This window comes from Peromyscus maniculatus, chromosome 10, assembly GCF_049852395.1.
Source record: "Peromyscus maniculatus bairdii isolate BWxNUB_F1_BW_parent chromosome 10, HU_Pman_BW_mat_3.1, whole genome shotgun sequence".
Classification (NCBI taxonomy): domain Eukaryota; kingdom Metazoa; phylum Chordata; class Mammalia; order Rodentia; family Cricetidae; genus Peromyscus; species Peromyscus maniculatus.
Genome location: NC_134861.1, coordinates 61,731,515 through 61,738,735, shown reverse-complemented (window position 1 = coordinate 61,738,735; position 7,221 = coordinate 61,731,515). Strand labels below are relative to the sequence as shown.

General features: G+C 47.4%; 1 protein-coding gene across 10 annotated transcripts in view; it reads left to right on the top strand.

Annotated features, from left to right (window-relative positions):
- The first annotated feature begins 317 nt into the window (after positions 1–317).
- The window catches only part of Rbm47 (RNA binding motif protein 47), a 135,213-nt gene continuing 128,309 nt past the window's right edge, over positions 318–7,221 (top strand). For 4 of the 10 annotated variants that reach the window (XM_076546376.1, XM_076546375.1, XM_006974619.4 and 1 more), the window contains exon 1: positions 1,659–1,798. The gene's annotated coding sequence lies outside the window, so the exon portion shown is untranslated. Of the gene's footprint in view, positions 445–488; positions 762–1,136; positions 1,270–1,658; positions 1,799–7,221 lie in introns of those variants that run through there. The other 6 variants (XM_006974618.4, XM_076546370.1, XM_015993456.3 and 3 more) reach the window with 4 other exon arrangements.

The following is a 7,221-nucleotide window of genomic DNA, read 5'->3' as shown; positions in this document are numbered from 1 at the left end:
AGTAACTTGCTCATACCCTCACAGATAATGAGGGGCAGCGTTGGGTTGGAGCCTTCTCCCAATCTCACTACACCGTCTGAACTGAAAAAAAAAAAAGCCATAACACACAACAATAATATCACTAACAATGGCGGCTAATACTGTACACCAGTTACTCTTCTAAACTTCGTGTTAATCCATTTAACTCGAGGGGAAAAAATGGTTTTGGAGCATTCCTTTAATTAAAGTAGCCCACTGCGAAACAGTATTTTTTTTTCTTCTCTCTCTCTCTCAGTTACATGACATTGCAACCCGAAATCACAACTTTAGGTTCCTGGTGGTGCCCGCTTCCTCTTCTAGTTTGTTTAGTCACAGAATTCGATTCCTGTTGGCCGATTCCGCGCCTCCAAACAGGCTTAGCGCTCCATTGAAATGCGGGAGGCTCCTTAATTCTTGTATAAACAGGTAACCCTTGGGGTGGGGCGGGGACCGCGGCCGTGGGGTGGGTTTCCCGGGAGTGGGAGATGGGGTCGGATCTGGAGCCAGCGTCCCAGGGATCAGAGGCAAGGTTAAGAGAGGGCTTGGCTGCGGTTTCTCCATGCACTGTTTTTGTTCCCTTTCTAGAAACCAGCTGTAACACTAGGTCAGAGCGCATTAAGAATGAGCCACTTTGAACGAGCGGCGCCCAGGCCCCAGGCCCTGCTGTGAAGGCCCCGGCAAAGGTCAGGGCTTGGGTCCCGTGACGTGCCTGCTTGTGCTCTCCGAGCCATGCTCGGCCCCAGGTAAGGAGAGCCCGGGAGCTCCTGGCTTCCTGCAGGCCCGCGGCGGGGCTCGCTGCCGCCCTACCTGCTCTGCGCCTTCCTGCCCCGCAAGGCCGGCCGTGGGGTGGGGTGGCACTGCTCGCCTGGGATTCGGGCGCAGGGTCCTTAGTCCTCGGTGCAGGCTCGGGGTGGCTTACTCTGTTACAGCCCCAGGCGGCCGGAAGCTACGCTCCCAGATGTCCCCAGGTGGGGCAGGTGCCACTTCTGGGGTCCCTTCTGGATGTCTGAAATGGATGTGACTTTGTGAGCGGCCAAAGTTCCTAAATCCTTCCATCGGGGCCAGCTCGATATGTTTTTTTTCTTTTTTCTTTTTTCTTTTTTTAAAAAAACCTTCAGCTAAGGTATCCGCGCTCCTAAAACAACAGGAATGTTTCACTGGCCTTCGGCCAGCGGAGGCTCAGCGAGCAGTATAAAATTTCAGTACAGATTTACGGGAAGTTGCCGGTGTTGGGAGTAAAAATCTGGTTTGGTGAGTTTAAGGGAAGGGAGTATACGAGACAACCTTGCTACTGTGAGGCGAATGGCCTCGGCTGGGGGAGGGCTGGAGGCGGAGGGAGGGAACCGGGAAGAGCCGGGATTGCCGAGGCACGGATTGCTGCCGGACTCCGCCGCGCTCTGCGGGATCCGACCCCGCGCTGCTCCGCCCGGGCTACAGCCGCCCCGCAGCCGGCTCGCGCAACCCAGCCCCGCCAGTCGCCGAGCGCCCGGACCCCGAGAAGCCAGGCTCTGGGTTGGGGAGTTTCTCTCCGCAGGTCGCCCAGGTTAAGAAATTGTGACAAACTGGCATTCCCAGAGCCCGAGAGAGTTAAAGCCTAGAGCGAGCGATCTGTTGCTTCCCAAGCTACGCGGAGGGAAGTAGCTTGGAGACTCCTTAAATTTGGTTTTCTGCTTAAAAGAGGGCGGCCAGAGAAGATGTTGTAGGTGTAGTCTTGTAGATTGCTACCGGGCTGTGGATGGTGTTAATTTCTGAAGTGGGCGACGCCAAGTACTTACCGAAGGTAAGGTGGACTTTTGGCAGTCCTGACTACTGTCCCCAAAATCTTCCAGAGGGTCCTGAGTTTTGCAAAAATGTTTGTCTCTTTCTTTTTCTTTCCTCTTTAGTACGTATTTCTCATTGGACCGCCTTCCTTCTTTAGTGGGAAGTTAAAGGGTTTATAAAAAGATTTTTAAAACGTCAGCTTTTGGAAAAGCAGATAATCACACAGTCAGCCGCATCATGTTTCCTGTAGAGATGAGTCTTTTTCCATAGAAAAAAAAGATTTTTTTTTTCCCCTCCTTGAAAAAAACATGACCGGCCTCTTTGAGGCGCAGGTGACTAGGCGGCGGATTAATAGCCTGAGACTTCGGGATTTTAGGTGACTGGGGCGCCTGATTTAAGTGTTAACCAGAGCAGAGGGGGTTCTTCCTGTAGACATTTACCTCTGAAGGCCACACTCGGAAGCTTTACTCTTGTTTCCAGCGGAAAATTCAGTCTGGGTGTTTCAGAAATCCGTAAAAATGAATGGAAGTGGAATTTCTCAGATAAATGACTCTCTAATTGGGTAAAAGTTAACTGGCATTGTAGCACTGCCCTAAGGCACTTAGGGATGTGGCTCCCTTATTAAGTCTTATCAAAGTGATAAAAAGATACCGTCTTCTAGGCACTCACATTATTGATTTGTTTTTGTTTTTTCCATTACTTATTTGAACTGAAAGTCAAATTTCTTTCCTCTCCAGTTAGCACGCTAGTGACTCATTTAGGAGTTTTCCTCAGAAGGATTACAAATGAAAACTGTATTCTTCAGGCGGGTGAGGTCTGAGGCCCCGAGTTCTAATCTACCCACATAGTGGGGTAAGGAGAAAAACTCACCCAAGTTGTCCTCAGATGACCTCTCACGTGGTGGCACCCTACCTCACAGAATCTACCAATCAATTAATAAGCCGAATTAAACAGATTAAATAAAAGTGTATTCTTAGGCCAGGCCTGGTGGCTCTGCCCTTTATTCTAGCACTAAGGAGGCTGAGGCAGGGCTTTGGAGGGTGTAGGGCAGCTGGAAAGGAGGCCTGGTGCCTCAGGCCTCCAACCCCAGCATTGGAAAGGCAGAGGCAGGAGGATCTGTCTGAGTTCAAGGCGAGCCTGGTCTACAAAGCAAGTTCCAGGCCAGCTAGGACAGCACAGTGAGACTCTGTCCAAACAAAAAAGACTGAACAAATAATAAATAAGAGTCTTCCTCTGGAGTCAGGCTAAGGAGAGCAAACGGTGGGGCCCACAAATTGGAGAGTGGGAGTTTTGATCACCAAAGGTGGTCATTATCTAGATCAAAAGTGTCTGAGAATTGCAGATGTCACGACTACCGTAAAATTATTTCACTGCTACCACATAACTGTAATTTTGCTATTGTTAAATTGTAATGTTTATATCTGATATGGGGCCCCTGTGAAAGGATTATTAGATCTCCAAAGGGGTCATGACCCACATGTTGAGAACCACTGCTCTAGCTGGACCAAAGCCCCTAAGCCAAGAGGAGAAGGTAGCATTTTGTGGGGTTCGGGGTGCCATTCATTTATTTATACAGTAGTCGCTCAGAACCATATGTGATGGCTTTGGGGGTGCTGCTACCGAAACACCACTGTCAGAGAGAAACTGATGGAAGAGAGGAGAGAGAATTTGGGTTTTTGTGGTTTTCCTGCTCACCTTGACCTCCCCCACCCCTCCGGGTTCTGCTGTAGACACTGAGGCCTCTGACTTTGCAGGGTGCTGCCTCCTGGGAGAATGGAGAATCAATATTTTCACTCTTGCCAGCTTCGTAACTAACTTCATCAAATGAAGACAAGCTGGCAAAGCTAAGCCTCTGGCCGACCTTCACCTGATGGGGGTGGGGGATGGAGAGAGAGAGACCGCACTCATTTCAAATAGTGTTTGCAGTGTGAGCGTCCTACCACAGGGGAGGGGTCTCAGGGTGTCTGGTGAGCTAGGCAAGCGTGCTTACCACTGAGCTGCATTCCCGGCTGTCTTAATTTCTTTATATAATTATTGAGATTAGGGTTGCGGATTAGATTGCAGCGTCCAGGCTGGCCTGGGACTTGTGAACTTCTTGCCTTAGGCTCTGGAATAGGTAGAGTTATAAATGTGTACACTTGTGCCAGCAAGTGTTTTTTGCTTTTCTTTTTAATTCAAATTCTTAATATAAATGGAATTATCTCTCTGTCCATTATTGCCTTTTCAGAAATATATAGGATTCAGAACTCAGCAGCATGATTTCATGACAATCACTATAGTTTTTTAAAGGCCTTTTTTAACATAAAAATTATTATTATTATTTTATGTGTATGAGTTTTTGCCTGAGTGTCTGTGCACCACATGGGTGTCTGGTGCCTTTGAAGGCCAGAAGCAGGGAGTTGGGTCCCCTGGAGCTGGAATTACAGACAGCTGTGAGCCCCCAAGTGGGTGCTAGGAGTTGAACCCAGGTCCTCTGGAAGAGCAGCCAGTGCTCTTAAGCATCTCTCCAGCCCCAAGACTCACATTATTTTTATGTGTGTGCACGTGCGCTCTTGTGCACACTGCCTGTGTGTGGGAGGAGGCCAGAAGGAGCCACTTGTGAGCTGCATACTGTGGGTGCTGGGATCTAAACTCTTTGGAAGTTCTGAAGAGCCGCAAGAGCGAGCTCTTGGCCACTGAGACTCCTTCTCAGCGTCTGCAGTGTTTTGTTTGGTAGTGGACGTACTTGTATGCACAAGAGTGCAGGTACCCGAGGATACAGAAGAAGGAGTAAGAGTCTCTTGGGCTGAAGTTACAGGCAGTTGTGACCAACTTGATGTGGGTGCCGGGAACTGAACTTGGGGTCCTGAGAAGCTCCTGACCCCTTAGCCATCTCTCCAGAGAGCGCTCAGCAGTGTTCTTGATTATTTCTCCCTCTGTGTGTGCACACAGACAGGTGTGTGTACATGCGCACACTCTGCACGCGTGCACGTGTATGTGTAGGGGTCCAATGACAACTTTGTGGGGTTAATTCTCTCTTTCCCCTTTTTGTGGGTTCTGAAAATGGAACCCACGTTGGCAGGACGGCACAGCGAGTGTCCTCTCCTGCCGTCTCACCAGCCCTCTGGAGTTTTAACAGTCAGCAGAGTGACTTTTTGAGACAGGGTCCCACAGTCTAGCCTACGCTGGCTTGCAACACCTGGTTCTCCTGCCTCAACCACCCAAGTGCTAGGATCACAGGCATGTACAACCATGCTGGGCTATTTAGTTTTTAAAACTATGCTATGTATTTATCAATTTTTCTCTTTATTTAGGAGACAGAGTTCTGCTTTGTTGCTAAAGCAGTTGGTGGTATGGATGATTAAAAAAAAAAATGAAGGAAACAATGTTGTTGGGTTCTTGTTCTCTACACTTACTGAGTACTTAGGACTTAGTCTTTACACTTATTGAGTACTTAGGACTTAGTCTTTTCACCTACTGAGTACTTAGGACTGAGAGTTTTAGTCTGGGCTACATGGTAGTCCCAAAACACAAAACAAAACAAATGAAAAGATTACTTTCAGTTTCCTCATAGACAAGAACATGGTGATTAAACTCGTTCGTTTACTAGTACAGTCTGTTTTAAGTAATGCATTTGTTGTTGTTGTTGTTTTTTTGTTTTTTTTTTTTTGTTTTTTTTTTTTTGAGACAGGGTTTTTCCATGTATTTTTCATGCCTGTCCTGGAACTCACTTTGTAGACCAGGCTGGCCTCACAGAGATCCGCCTGCCTCTGCCTCCTGAGTGCTGGGATTAAAGGCGTGTGCCACCACTGCCCGGTTTAAGTAATGAATTTTAAAAAGGTTAGTGCATATGAAATTTTTCTCACATATGACTGGATTTGCTTTCCAGATTCTGTGCTCCGCACCCCCAGGTGCTGGGGATCCCACCCAGGGCCTTGTAGGCGTAGGCCGTAGAGACGTCACCCTGGCATTGACCCACCTCTCCCTGCAGCCTTTAAACTGTCCTTTTTGTGTTTCGTTTCTTTTGAAATAAGTTCACACCATGCAGCTGAGGTCGGCCTCAAATTTTTTGTCAGTCTTCTTCCTTAGTCCAGGCTAGCCCAGTTCCCCAGAATTATACTCTTGAGTTCAAGATCAAAAGTAAATCACGTTCCGAGTCATTGAGCTTTGACTGGCATAGAAAAACATCTGCTTGTTTGAGACAGCTCTACTCAAGACTTCTTCTGGCCTTCCTGGATCATCCAAGGGTTAATCTTTGGATGTTGGTGAAGGAACTTTCCTTAAAATTGGACCTAGACTTATGTTTCTATGGTAGGATATAATAATCGTAAGGGAAGAAAAAACTTACTCTGAAGGTGATTCGTAAGACTTTGAAAATACATACATACATATATATTTTCATGCGTGTAGAATGCACACAGCAGACTTTTATGAATCTACAATGGAGACATTAAACACGCAGCTGGAAGGGCTTGTCAGAAGGATTCCAAGGTAAAGGTTATATTGAAGCCCTTGGATTTCTGGCCTGATTAAGAGAGAGACGTTTCCTCTTGGGAGCAGTCTCTGTGTCTTATGATGATGTGGATTTCCTGGTTGATTATCATACAAGGTGTGTGTCAGTCAAGGCAACCACTTGCCGAGACTAATTGCTTCAGAGAACAACTAGTTAAGGATTTCCCATAGCAGTAATGTATACACGGGTTCCAAGATACGAGGCCTGGGAGGGTGGGGGCACCACAGAATTTGGTGTAGAAATGTGCTTGATTGTTAAGCTGTTGACCCAGATTGTTGGAAGCACCCCCAATTGAGAGATTCGAGTGGAAATGGTACCCTGCCACCTTCTGTGTGGCCCTGAATCTCCATGTCAGTAAAGCAGCCCAGAATTGATCTGAGTTTGATTTCTCATTGGTTCTGTTTCTCTGAGAGTTGCTTCTCCTGTGTCTGTGATCATCTATGTACAGGATCAGTGCACGATGTTAAACCCAGGGCCCTGCACATACCAGGCAAACACTCTGCCTCGGAGGTCTATCCTCAGCTTGTTCTTATTTTATTTGAAAAGGGATCCCTGGTGAATTTCCCCAGCTGGCCTTGAACTTACAGCTCTGCCTTAGCCCCTTGAAAAGCTGAAGTTATAAACCTGCAGATCTTATAGTCTAAAAAAAAAAAAAAAAAAAAAAAGAACAATGGAGGGGTGGAATTTTCCACTGAGAGTAGAAAAGGAAAGTCTCTGGAGAAGTAGGTGGCCGAGAAACAGGTGATTTCCGAGTGTGCCAGTCCTGTGGTGTTTACCAGGAGCTCACCTGGAGATACCAGTGCCATCAACTGCTACAGGCAAACGGACCACTGTGGACAATCGGGACCAGCCTCTCTCCTTTCTGCCTCTCTGTCTGTCTGGGTCTGTTCCTCTCCTTGTCCTTGTCTGGTTTTGTGGGTTTCTTTTTTTCTTCCTTTGTTTTGATTGCT